Below are 13,222 nucleotides of genomic sequence, written 5' to 3'. Positions count from 1 at the left end.
ATCAACCCGTTCAAGATTCGTACATTGATTAGTACCGGTGTCAATAGACAATAGGTGTAGGAGGAGGCCATTCGGCCCTTCGAGCCAGCACCGCCATTCAATGTGATCATGGGGTAATGGGGAGAAGGCAGGTGAATGGGGTTAGGAGAAAAAGATAGATCAGCTATGATTGAATGGCAGTGGCAGAGTAGACGATGGGCCGAATGGCCTAATTCTGCTCCTATCACTTATGACCTTATTCAGCTTAATGAGAATCACAATACCATCAGATATCACAGTGTAAGAATAAGGGGTAGCCTGTTTAGGACTGAGATGAGAAAAAACCTTTTCACCCAGAGAATTGTGATCTGTGGAATTTTCTGCCACAGAAGTCGGTGGAGGCCAATTCACTGGATGTTTTCAAGAGAGAGTTAGATACAGCTCCTAGGGTTAATGGAATCAAGGGATATGGCGAGCAAGCAGGAACTGGGCACTGATTTTGGATGACAGGCTCGATGGGCCTATTTTCTATGTTTCTAAATCCACAGCACCTTAGTGTTGACAAGAGTTGCCACACTAGTTGGCCTGAATAATGCTTAGAAAACACATTAAATTATAGCAAATATAAACATGACATGTAGTTACGGCATAATGTGATACAAAAGAATTTCAGATGTTGGTTTATACCAAAGATAGACGCACAATACTGGAGTAACTCATTGGGTCAGGAAGCAGCTCTGGAGAAAATGGACGGGTAACTTTTTGGGTCCTGATCCTTATTTAGACCCCAAATAGTTATGGCACATTGATATGCAAGTAATGGAGGAATATGGATCACGTGCTAGCAAAGGAGTTTACTCCATCTTGATATCATATTCAGTACAGACATTGTGGGCTGAAGGGCCTGTGCCTTTACTGTACTGTGCTTTGTTCCAATCAATGAATTTTGTTTTATGTTCTATTGAATTTTCTCCAAGTTCCCTGTATTTTTGTCGACAATTCCTGGAGACTCCGAGTCTAGACATCGAGGGTTGGTAACTGCAGGAGGCCAAGTATAGATCAGGTCAACTCATTGGTCAAAGCCATTAAAGATAGTTTGGAAGGTCCAGAATTTTCAGTCATGCAGTTATGTTTTCACCCATTAGGGGGGGCTGTTTCTCTGAGATTTACTTTTGGTCGTTGCATTAAAAAGGGGAAGCAAGTTTCTAAATACAGAATTTAATTTATTGGCTGTCAGGTGAAATTGTAACTGAGCGCCCACAGAACAACATTGTTGCATGGAGAATAAAACAGGAAAGGCAAATCAATGAGGAAGTATTCGGGAAGAAATTTACAGCAAAACAACATTGAAAATAAAGGTTTTGGATTCTTCTTGGTTGGTTAGGGCATCAAAGGGTATGGGAGGAGTGTGTAGCAAGGAACTGCAGATGCTAGTTTAAACCGAAGATAGACACAAAATGCTGGAGTGACACAGCGGGACAGGCAGCATCTCTGGAGAGAAGGAATGGGTGACGTTTCGGGTTGAGACCCTTCTTCAGACTGATGTCAGGAATATCAGATAAGGAAGTGTAAGGTGTGAAAACAGGGCAAAGGGAATGGAGATCAAGGGAAATGTCGAACAGATCATTGTTAGCTGGAGAAAGTAACAACTCGCCGATGTATAAGAGTCCACATCTTGAACCACGGATGCAGTAGATATGGGGAGGTAGGACAATGGGGTTGAGAGGGAAAAATAGATCAGCCGTGACAGAATGGCAGAGAAGACTTGATGGGCCAAATGGCCTAATTCTGCTCCTATATCGTATGGTCCTAATGTTTTGGCAGGCTTAGAGTTAGATAAATGCCCTGGGTCTGATTAGATATATCTCAGGCTGCTATGGGAGAGGCAAGAGAGGAGATTGTAGGGATTGTAACCAAAACGTTCATTTCTTCTCTTGCTAATGAATGAGACACAGCAAATGTGATATCTTTATTCAAGAAGGCCAACAGGGATAAGCCCGATAATTACAGACTGTTGAGTCTGACATCAGTGGGAAGGAAATTATTGGGAAAAATACTGAGGGCCAGGATTAGTCAGCACAGCTCTGCTACTGCTTTACTAGTATAATTGCATTGTTCAAATAGGTAGCTTAGTGTGTTAGTGGGGGTAGCGCAGTTAATGTTTAATTTAGTTTAGAGATACAGCATGAAAACAGGCCCTTCGGCCCACCGACCAACAATCCTACACTAGGGACAATTTTGCTTTTACATTTATACCAAGCCAATTAGCTTACAAACATGTACATCTTTGGAGTGTGGGAGGAAACCAAAGATCTTGGGCAAACCCCACGCAGGTCACGCAGAGAACGTACAAACTCCGTACAGACAGCACCCATAGTCAGGATCGAACCCGGGCCTCTGGCGCTGCAAAGGCAGCAACTCTACTGCTGCGCCACCATGCCGCATTTATGTTGTCTTCACGAGTTTCAGTCGGGCCTTTGACAATCTCTCAAATGGGTGATGGGACCAATAGGTCAGAATCCAAGGGATCCACGGCAAATGAGCAAATTGGATCCAAGATGACAGGGTGGAGGACGATGGTCAAGGATTGACTTTGTGGTGGGAAACCTTATGACAGTGATGTATTGCAGGGAAGTGTACCGGAACCCTGTGTAGGAAGGAACTGCAGATGCTAGTTTATACTGGAGATAGACAAAAAGTGCTGGAGTAACTCACCGAGTCTTGTAACATCTCTGGGGAAAAGGGATGGGTGACCTTGCAGTTTGTTATGAGTGGGGTTGGGTGTAGATAAGCATTTGATGTTCAACATGGAGTTATGGGCTGAAGGGCCTATTCCTGTGGTGCATGTTTCTATAACTCCATACGTTTTGGATAGGGACCTTTCTTCAGATTGGAGACTGTGGACTTTTCCAGACCTTTCTTCCTTTTTTGGATCTGACCTGAAATGCCAACTTTCCATTCTTTCCACATATGCTGCCTGTCCCTTTGGGGTTGTTTCTGGATGGGGGGGTTTGAAGGGTGGAGTATATGTTGGGTGCAAGGGACACATTCCAGCCCTTGGTGCCTCGCTGGCTGGATGCAATACCACCAATGCACAGACAAACACAGGAAGAGATTAGTAAGACAGATTTACTGGCGGCAGCGCTTCTATAGGAATGATTAGCATCCTTCCCTTCATACTGAGGGTGCTGTGTATCTTGTTTTTAAGAAAACACAGATGGTAGACAGTGGAAGGCTGTAATTTAATCCCTTTGGTTGAGGCAATATTCATAAATTGCTTAAAAACTGCTATGGCGGTTTGTGTTGCCACCAAGTAAATTATAGCCTTTCCGCCCATGTTTAACTCTCCATACTTCTATATTTAACTCTCCGAAATTGATATGATACAGAAGGCATTCATTGCTTTCTGCTACTGTCCATAAGCAAAACCAAATGGGATTCTTTATTCGTCTGAACTATCTGTAAACGTAATGATATGTTCCGGGAGTGGTGGGTTGGTGGTTGGGAAGCCCCATGTTCTTGAAAGGGAGGTACATGGTGAGATGGTTTATGTTAATAATGGCTTCTCTTGATCAACAAGGATATGAAGTTCGAGATGAATGTTGCTCCTTTATATTAGTAACACATTTGCAACTTGCTTCACCGAGCCATAATCCATTGAAAATTGACATTATGGCAAAGGAGGTCTCATAAGAGTAGATAATCAAACAACCAAGAGGTGGAGAGTTTAAGGTACACAAAATACTGGAGAAACTCAGCGGGTGCAGCAGCATCTATGGAGTGAAGGAGAACGTTTTGGGCCGAAACCCTTCTTCAGACCTAAGATCTGGGACTCTCTACCGATCCTCATAGAAACATAGAAATTAGGTGCAGGAGTAGGCCATTCGGCCCTTCGAGCCTGCACCGCTATTCCATATGATCATGGCCGATCATCCAACTCAGTATCCTGTACCTGCCTTCTCTCCCTTTAGCCACAAGGGCCACATCTAACTCCCTCTTAAATATAGCCAATGAACTAGAATGGTGGCGCAGCGGTAGAATTCCTACTTTACAGCACCAGAGACCCGTGTTCGATCCTGAAGAAGGGTTTCAGCCCGAAACGTTGCCTATCTCCTTCGCTCCATAGATGCTGCTGCACCCGCTGATTTTCTCCAGCAATTTTGTGTTCCTTCAGTTTTCCAGCATCTGCAGTTCCTTCTTAAACTGGTGGAGAGTTTAGTTTAGTTTAGTTTAGAGATACAACGTGCAAACAGACCCTTCGGCCCATTGAGTTGGATAGTTCCGTTTAGAGATACCGTGTGGAAACAGGCACTTCGGCTCACCGAATCCGCGCTGACCAACAATCTAGTTCTACACTGGGGGACTAGTTCTATCCTACACCCTGGGACAAATTTACAGAAGCCAATTTACACACAAACCCCCACATCTTTGGAATGTGGGAGGAAACCAGAACCCCCTGGAGGAAACCCACACGCTCACGGGGAAGAATGTGTAAACTCCGTACAGAGAGCATCCCGTGGTCAAGATCGAACACGGGTCTCTGGTGCTGTAAAGTAGGAACTCTACCGCTGCGCCACCGTGCCGTCATGAGGATTGGTAGAGAATCCAACATCTTATGTCATACGTCATAGGCAGCTGATGGTTCAGGAAAAGATATGTTGTGATGATTTAGAGGGTTGGAGCGTTCACCAACCCTGTTGAGCTGGAGTCGGTGTCAGACGTGAGAGGTCAGAAGAGCCTGGCTGGATTTGGACACGGAGGCAAGAATTTTACATTGAGACATTTGGGCCTGGGTGCCCACATAAAACACAGAACATATCAGTTTATTTATTCAAGTGTGTATATATTTATATAATGGAATATGGACACACTGATCTGTTTTGTAGTCAATGCCTACTATGTTCTGTTGTGCTGAAGCAAAGCAAGAATTTCATTATCCTATCAGGGACACATGACAATAAACTCACTTGAATCTTGAATCTTGAACATTGAACATAGGGCAGTACAGCACTGGAAGAGTCCCTTTTTTACCCACAAAATCCATGGCAAACATGATGCCAAGTTCAACTAATCTCCTCTAACTCCATCTGCTTCAGTGAGGATGGTGACAAAGACCATTTGGAGCAAGGTCGCTGAAGGGCACCAGAGCATTGGTTGTGCTTTCATTCGGAAATCCGACAAGTCTCCAATGAGTTTCACCATTTGCAACACCTACACTGTAGAAAGCGTCCTACACGACTTGGTTTTGCGACGACTTCACCCAAAACCGCAAGAAATTGCAGAACGTTGTGGACGCAGCCTAGTCCATCAGTTGTGGATGTAGCCTAGTCCAGCCTGGTCCATCACCTAGCATAGAAACATAGAAATTAGGTGCAGGAGTAGGCCATTCGGCCCTTCGAGCCTGCACCGCCACCCTCCACCTCTCCCCCTCCAACCACCCCTCGCCAACCATCTCCACTTCACAATGCCTCAGGAAAGCAGCCAACACAATCAAGGAGTATTCACACCCTGGTCATTCTCTCTTCCCTCTCCCCGTCAGGCAGAAGATGCCAACAGCTTGAAAGCAGAAACAGCTTCACCTCCACTGTTAACAAACTATTGAACGCGTTTCCCGATTCACTTTGTTGTGGCCCTTTTTAATCTGCATTTTCTCTGTAGCTGTAACACTATATTCAGCTCTCTGGTTATTTCTCTCTTTGAACTACCTGCTGTACGTGCACGGCTTATTGTATTTGTGTATGGTAGGATGTGACTGGATCGCACGCTAACGCATTTTTATCAAAGGCCTTCCGAGGAACTGTGGGAAAAGATTTCGATAATTGAGTGATTAAGATGAATTAAAACAATTAAAATATGTCAATAAAAATTAAGATTAAGTAAAATAATGAAAGAACCTTTTAGTTTATTCAAATGAATGCGCTGTGCTATACATTACAACAAGTTAAATGTTTTAAGCCCCCAGCTCAATGTATAGAGGTTCCATCTGGACCAGTTGCTGAATCCAACAGTTGAACAGAAGGTTGATCCAGTGTCATAAGGTCATTCAGTCATAAGCGATAGGAGCAGAATTAGTCCATTCGGCCCATCAAGTCTACTCTGCCATTCAATCATGGCTAATCTGTCTCTCCCTCCTAACCCCATTCTCCTGTCTTCTCCCCATAACCCTTGATGCATGTACTATTCAAGAATGTAGCTGTCTGTGCTTTATTGACTTGGCCAGTGTTTGGCCGACTTCTGCATTGTAATGTTTGTTTAATTGAGGTGAGAGGGGCAAAGTTGAAAGGAGATGCGAGGCGCAAGTGCGATGTGGTCCACACAGTGTGTGGTGGGTGCTTGGAACGCGCTGCCAGGGAGGGTGCTTTTGGAGATACATACCACAGCGGCTTTTAGATATCTACTGAATGATGATTAAAAATACAGAATTAAACTGTAGCAAGTATAATCATGGCAAATAATAATGCAGTATTTATAGGAAGGAACTGCAGATGCTGGTTTAAACCTAAGATAGACACAAAAAGCTGGAGTATCTCAGCGGGACAGGCAGCATCCCTGGAGAGAAGGAATGGGTGACGTTTCCGGATGAGACCCTTCGTCAGAGTCTGTCTGAATTATATCTCTGGAACTCTCTGCCACAGAATGTAGTTGAGGCCACAGTTCATTGGCTATATTTAAGGGGGAGTTAGATGTGGCCCTTGTGGCTAAAGGGATCAGGGGGTATGGAGAAAAGGCAGGTACAGGATACTGAGTTGGATGATCAGCCATGATCATATTGAATGGCGGTGCAGGCTCGAAGGGCCGAATGGCCTCTACTACTGCACCTATTTTCTATGTTTCTATGTTTCTATGCAGGCTCTGCTTTCTGTGCCTTCCCATACCTCTAGTTTCCCACTCCCTGACTCCCAGTCTGATGAAGGATCTTGACCCGAAGCCATCGTGACTGCATGGGTTCTCTCCACGTGCTCTGGTTTCCTCCCACTTTCCAAAGACAAAGTTTGTAGCTGTCGACCCGAAACGTCACCCATTCCTTCTCTCCAGAGATGCTGCCTGACCCACTCAGTTACTTCAGCATCTTCAGTATCAACCAGCATCTGCAGTTCCTTCTTACACAAGTAGTTATTGGCACATGGATTTGCAGGGAATGAAGCGATGTGGATCACGTCCATGACTTTAACTTGACATCATGTTCGGCACAGACACTGTGGGCTGAAGAATGGCTTCGACCCGAAACATCACCTATTCCTTTTCTCCAGAGAAACTACCTGACCCACTGAGTTGCTCCAGCATTTCGTGTCTATCTTCGGCTGAAGGGACCATGTTTCTATGGTATTACTCTTTGTTCTAACTTCGAAGGTGCAGAAACAAGGGTGACTATGGTCTGCATACAGCAGTGATTAGTCGGCAACATGATCCGACCCATTAGATTAAACCCTCTCTCAAAATTGGGGGCAAAGGAGTGAAATATTGTCATGTTTATTGCCAATAATGCACGGAACCATTCAACCCAATACAGGAAAGAAGGACCATCCTTATACAAACAGCAGCCCTTTTGTTGCAGTGCCTCACTGTTTAGAAATGTTGCTAAGAGACTGCCTGCAAATTATAATTTACTTGGAGACCTTTGTCTCCACGAATGTTACAGCCGCACTATTATAATGAGAGGGTAGTTCTGCTAAACCTCCAGAGTTCGGTCTATCGATGTTCCTGCCAGGCAGTGAACATTCCTGTCATTCAATTTAAAAACACCTCCAGATCAGGTATCATTTTGCCCCACCCCATTGCCACGCCCAACTGTGTTTAAGTCCTTCCAGTTTGGAGGCTTAGTGAACGAGGTTTCTCTAACATATGATCACATACGATGCAAGAATGGGTCGACTGGGCTTACATTCACTGGAATTTAGAAGGATTGGAGGGGATCTTATAGAAATATATAAAATGCTTAAGGCAAGATGCAGGAATAATGTTCCCCATGTTGGGGGAATCCAGAACCAGGGGTCACAGTTTAAGAATATGATGTAGGCCGTTTAGGACTGAGATGAGGAAAAAAAAATTCACCCAGAGATTTGTGAATCTGAGGGATTCGCTGCCACAGAAGGCAGTGGAGGCCAATTCACTGGATGTATTCAAGGGTTGAGTTAGATATAGCTCTTAGGGCTAAGGAATCAAGGGATATGGGGAGAAAGCAGGAACGGGGCACTGATTTTGGATGACCAGCCATGATCATATTGAATGGCGGTGCTGACTCGAAGGGCCGAATGGCCTACTCCGGCACCTATTGTCTATGTTTCAATGTTTCTTTGGTGTGTTATTTTGTGTTGCAACATTTCTGGCCAGGCACAGACCTGTTCCTTGTCATTGTAATGTGCAGGAAGGAACTGCAGATGCTGGTTTACACTGAAGGTCGATACAAAATGCTGGAGTAATTCAGCGGGTCAGGCAGCATCTCTGGTTAGAAGGAAATCTGCGATGTTTCGGGTCGATACCTAGTCTGAAAAAGGGCCTCGGCCCGAAAAGTCATCCATTCCTTTTATCCAGAGATGCTGCCTGCCCCGCTGAGTTACTCCAGCATTTTGTGTCCATCTTCCTTGTCAATGTAAACATGACTTAGAACCAGCGGTGAGATCCTTCGTGAATTCATTCTGGGGTGATTTGATGAACTTGAGCAACATGCAAAAAGACGTAGGAATTCTGACGTTGATTGATAAATACGTTCCTTTGCTTCATGTCTGCTTCTGCTTCATCATCGACGAATTGAACGCAATACTGTAAACCCCGTACTCTTGAGAAATCACACCAGACAAAGATGAAACATTTGAAAACAAATTTTTATTTCTTTTTTATATCAACACTGGAGACAATGTTAATTAAATAAAAGACACAGCAATAATTTCCTATTGTGTCTGTATTTCACAGCATAATCTCCTGGAGAGCAGAAACGTGTCTTGGGTATGGGTGGAATTGTATGCAGTTCCCAGTTTTTAGCCCCATTGCAAAACACCAAGGGCTGGAGAAACACAGCGCGTCAGGCAGCACCTGTGGAAGGGAATGGACAGGTGACGTTTTCGGGTCAGCAATCCTCTTCAGATGGAACAATGCCTGGCCCTTCCCGCAATCGATGCTGCCTAAACCATTGAGTCCCTCCAGCACTTTGTGTTTTGCTCAAGATTCTAGCATCTGCAGTCCCTTGTGTCCCCTTTAGTTCCACTGCAGTTGATTCCATTGCTGAAGTATCAAGAAAGGCTGATACCATTGCCATCTATATTATGTGTAGGAAGGAACTGCAGATGCTGGTTTAATCCGAAGACAGACACGAAAAGCTGGAGTAACTCAGCGGGACCTGCAGCATCTCTGGAGAGAAGGAATGGGTGACGTTTCTGGGAGGCCTCGACCCGAAACATCACCCATTCCTTCTCTCCAGAGATGCTGAGTTACTCCAGCTTTTTGTGCCCATCTACCATCTATATTATGTCAGATTCCAAGTTGAATTTCTGCCCACCAGATTCTGTAAAGACATATCTAAAAGTGGAAAGGAAAATTTTATTTAACAAATGTTTCAATATTTGAACTGCAGATCAGAATTCTAGTTTATCACACTCTTTACAAAGAAGCCCTTTCAGGATTGAACTCATGATGTAACATTGTAAATTTATTGCAAAACATGGCGTTTATTTCTAATTAGTTGTAACGAGCTCCTCCCATGACTTCTGCTTTGTTCCATCCCATTATTACACATTTCACAAATGTTGGTATTGGTAATTATAACCAGCAACTTGGTTCAGTTTGAGAGGGCCAAGTAACCTGATATTGCACTAATCAACCAGTTATTGAACGGACCCAGATGCAGGATAGAGGAAGAGTGGGTTCCACCGACATTGTTAGGGATGGAGTGAGGGTTCGTATGAAGCATATCTTCAGCCGGATGGGCTGAATGGCCTAGTTGTGTATTACTCCTCACTTTCATTTCATGTTTCATGTATTTTGTGTTTTTTATGACTATTGGCAGATTTTTTTTTAAATGATGAAGAACTGAGGTCGGTCGAGGTCCCGACCACAGGGGAAAAATGGAGGAGGACTGGCCGAATTTTGTGCCTTCCACCACAGTGATAAATGCTGTGGTGGATGTTTGTGTTCAATTTTTAGTGTGTTCTTTTTCATTGTACCACTGCTGGCAAATTCATTTCACTTGCACTTAAAACTGATTGTATTGTGATTGTAACTGCAGAAGATGGGAGAATACCGAGAGGCTGGATCTTTCGGACTCTGGATAACACTAAAGAGGCTAAGATTTAAGTTTGGGTTGCTGGAGCAAGGAAAACAAGGACACCATCATTAACAAAAGGATGTTTAAGTGGCCAGCTCTCTAAAGCTGTGTGTGAGATGACTATTTGTACCATGGCTATTGAGGGGTGTAATGACTCGCATTTTTCTCCTATGATGACCGTTTAGGAATATATATTTGCCGATACAACAACATCAAAGTGCTGGAGTAACTCAGCGGGACAGGCATCATCTCTGGAGAGAAGGAATGGGTGAGGTTTCAGGTCGAGACCCTTCTTCAGACCCTTCGTCAGTGTATCCCCATTTTACCTTACAACTGGCAACATCCCTAGCAATGTATCTCTCTAATGTGAAGGAATCCAGGAAATGGCAAAAACAAGTGTTTTATCCTAAGCATTTACATTAACAAGACAAATATCCATTATTTTTTCATGTAAATATATCTTCTATTAAATATTTCAGTGTCTACCCCAGCAGTCCAATATCACGGAATGGATATTGATTATTATTTATTATTGATCAGTCAAACACTAGGTGCACCAGTTCACATTTTCTGGAGGGCATGTTTTGTCATTTTGTTCCTATGTATTAAAGTCACATTAATGTCCACAGAATACACGGTAGACAACATCTGAAAATGCATGTAAGAATATAGTTGATAAAAATTAACCTGACAAAACTACTCATAACCACGATCTACAAGGAGGAATAGGTTATTCTCACAACAAATAAAATGTTTGTCTAATGAGTGGGATGGTGACCTTGTCCTTAAAGTCACCCTGAGTCTCTGACACGTCACCCTGTGGCGTGTCGAAAGGCACTTCTTAATGCCTTGACAAAGGATTGTCACACTGTACACACAATACTGGCTATAAGGAATCTATTGGGACTACTGTGGTAATTATTGCAGCTTGCACACTAGGTGATTATAGGCGCACTATGTTACAACTAAAGTTACTAGTATTTTACTTGTTGCCAACCAGACAGTGCCTGGATAATGAGAAGTGAATCAGTTTTCTTTCATAAGTCCAACAAAAAAAAAAACTCAACAGTGCGAAAAATTCCCCTTTGGAAATATTCGGGATGTTTGATCAACCTACTTGCAACTTCAGGGCAAACAAAAACCTTCAGGGCAAAAATCTTTCTGAACATTGTAGTGGTTATGATGCTAATATTTGTTCGAATGATGAGCCGCGGAAAGTCCCTAATGAGGACTAGAGCAGTTTGATCGAAAATATTTGCACTTTCATAGCACCTGAACTGAACAAAGCATCTTGAATCGCCGTTCATGGTGCACCGCTTTTTAGAAGCGTGAAACATATTAAAATGTAGTAAAACTAAGAACTGTACATTTGTTAATTTACAAAGTTGAGCCTGCAGCAAGTATGCAACGGTTTGTAGCCATTTCTGTGAACTATGTGTTTTCTTGGTCAATGAGGCACGCTGCAGCTCATGTACAAGCCCTTCATTGCAGCAGTTCCAAATCCCTCGTACAGTTTGGTCTCAGGGACACTGTTGTCCTGTGGAAGTCAGTCTACTTTTGTAAATAAATCTTGTGGCATGATCAAGCGTGATCATTGACCTGTACAAAGTGAGGGCATCTTTGATCAAACTGGTACGTTGAGGTTTGGGAGAAAACAAGAGTCTCTTGCCCAGATTAGGCGAATCGAGGACCAGAGGACCTCTAAGGTGAAGGGGAAAAGGTTGAACAGGAATCTGAGGGGTAAACATTTTCACACAAAGGGTGGTGGGTGAATGGAACAAGCTGTCAAGAGGACATAGACTTCAGTCTGAAGAAGGGTTTCGGCCCGAAACGTTGCCTATTTCCTTCGCTCCATAGATGCTGCTGCACCCGCTGAGTTTTTCCAGCATTTTTGTGTAGACACAAATGCTGGAGTAACCCAGCTGGTCAGGCAGCATCTCTGGAGAGAAGGAATGGGTGACATTTCGGGTCGAGACCCTTCTTCAGAGCAGGCAGTTGAGCCAGGGACTATCCAAACATTTAAGAAGCAGTTAATCAGGTACTTGGATCGGACATGTTTGGAGGGATATGGACCAAATGCTGGCGGGTGGGACAAGTGTAACTGGGACATACTGGCCGGTGTGGACAAGTTGGGCCAAAGGGGCTGTTTCCACACTGTATCATTCTATGACTATGACTCTAAGAGTATCAAGGGGGAACTTGTTGCATGAAGGAAAATGTCTTTAGCGCGCTCTTTGCCCAACACAGGTCATTAAATATATTCAGAGACTCGACTTTTCAGACGGATCCAAAGTTTAGGAATTATGAGGAGAACATTCAGTTACTAAAATGATTTTCTCAGGAGGATAGAAGGAGAATTAATACTGTATATTATTTAAGGTATGATTTTTTTTTTAGAGATTTGAGAGGAAAGGGTAATTGTGTATGATTAATAGGCAGTCATCAAGTTAAAGCAGTCATGAAGTGAATGAGAGCAGGAGTTAGTTGGTCCTTATAGATTATCAATGAGAATAGATGAAAATATATAACATAACAGGAATAGATTGGGTAGATGCACAGTCTCTTGTCCAAAGTAGGGGAATCGAGAACCAGAGGATGGGGGAAAGAGTTAATAAGAATCTGTGGGGTAACTTTTCCACGCAAAGGGTGGTGGGTGTATGGAACGAGCTGCCAGATGAGGTAGCTGAGGCAGGTTGCAATGTTTAAGAAACATCTAGCCAGGTACATGGAGGCCCCATAGCAGAAGTGTCCACGTGGCGGGGCTGGAAATTGGAAGTATCCTGAGCTAATTCTGCTACCACCATCATCTATTGCAACAAGTGATGGCTCCCACTGATTGTCGCCGGAAGCTTGCGTCCTTTTCAGGACGGACGATGACAGCGATGTCAACATTTGAAACATGGAAGATGGACACCAAAGAATAAAAAGGTACATGGATAGGACAGGTTTAGAAGGATATGGGCCAAATGCATGCAAGTGGGACTA

The sequence above is a fragment of the Leucoraja erinacea genome, chromosome 27, assembly GCF_028641065.1.
Source record: "Leucoraja erinacea ecotype New England chromosome 27, Leri_hhj_1, whole genome shotgun sequence".
Classification (NCBI taxonomy): Eukaryota; Metazoa; Chordata; class Chondrichthyes; order Rajiformes; family Rajidae; genus Leucoraja; species Leucoraja erinaceus.
Note: the sequence above shows the minus strand (reverse complement) of the source record.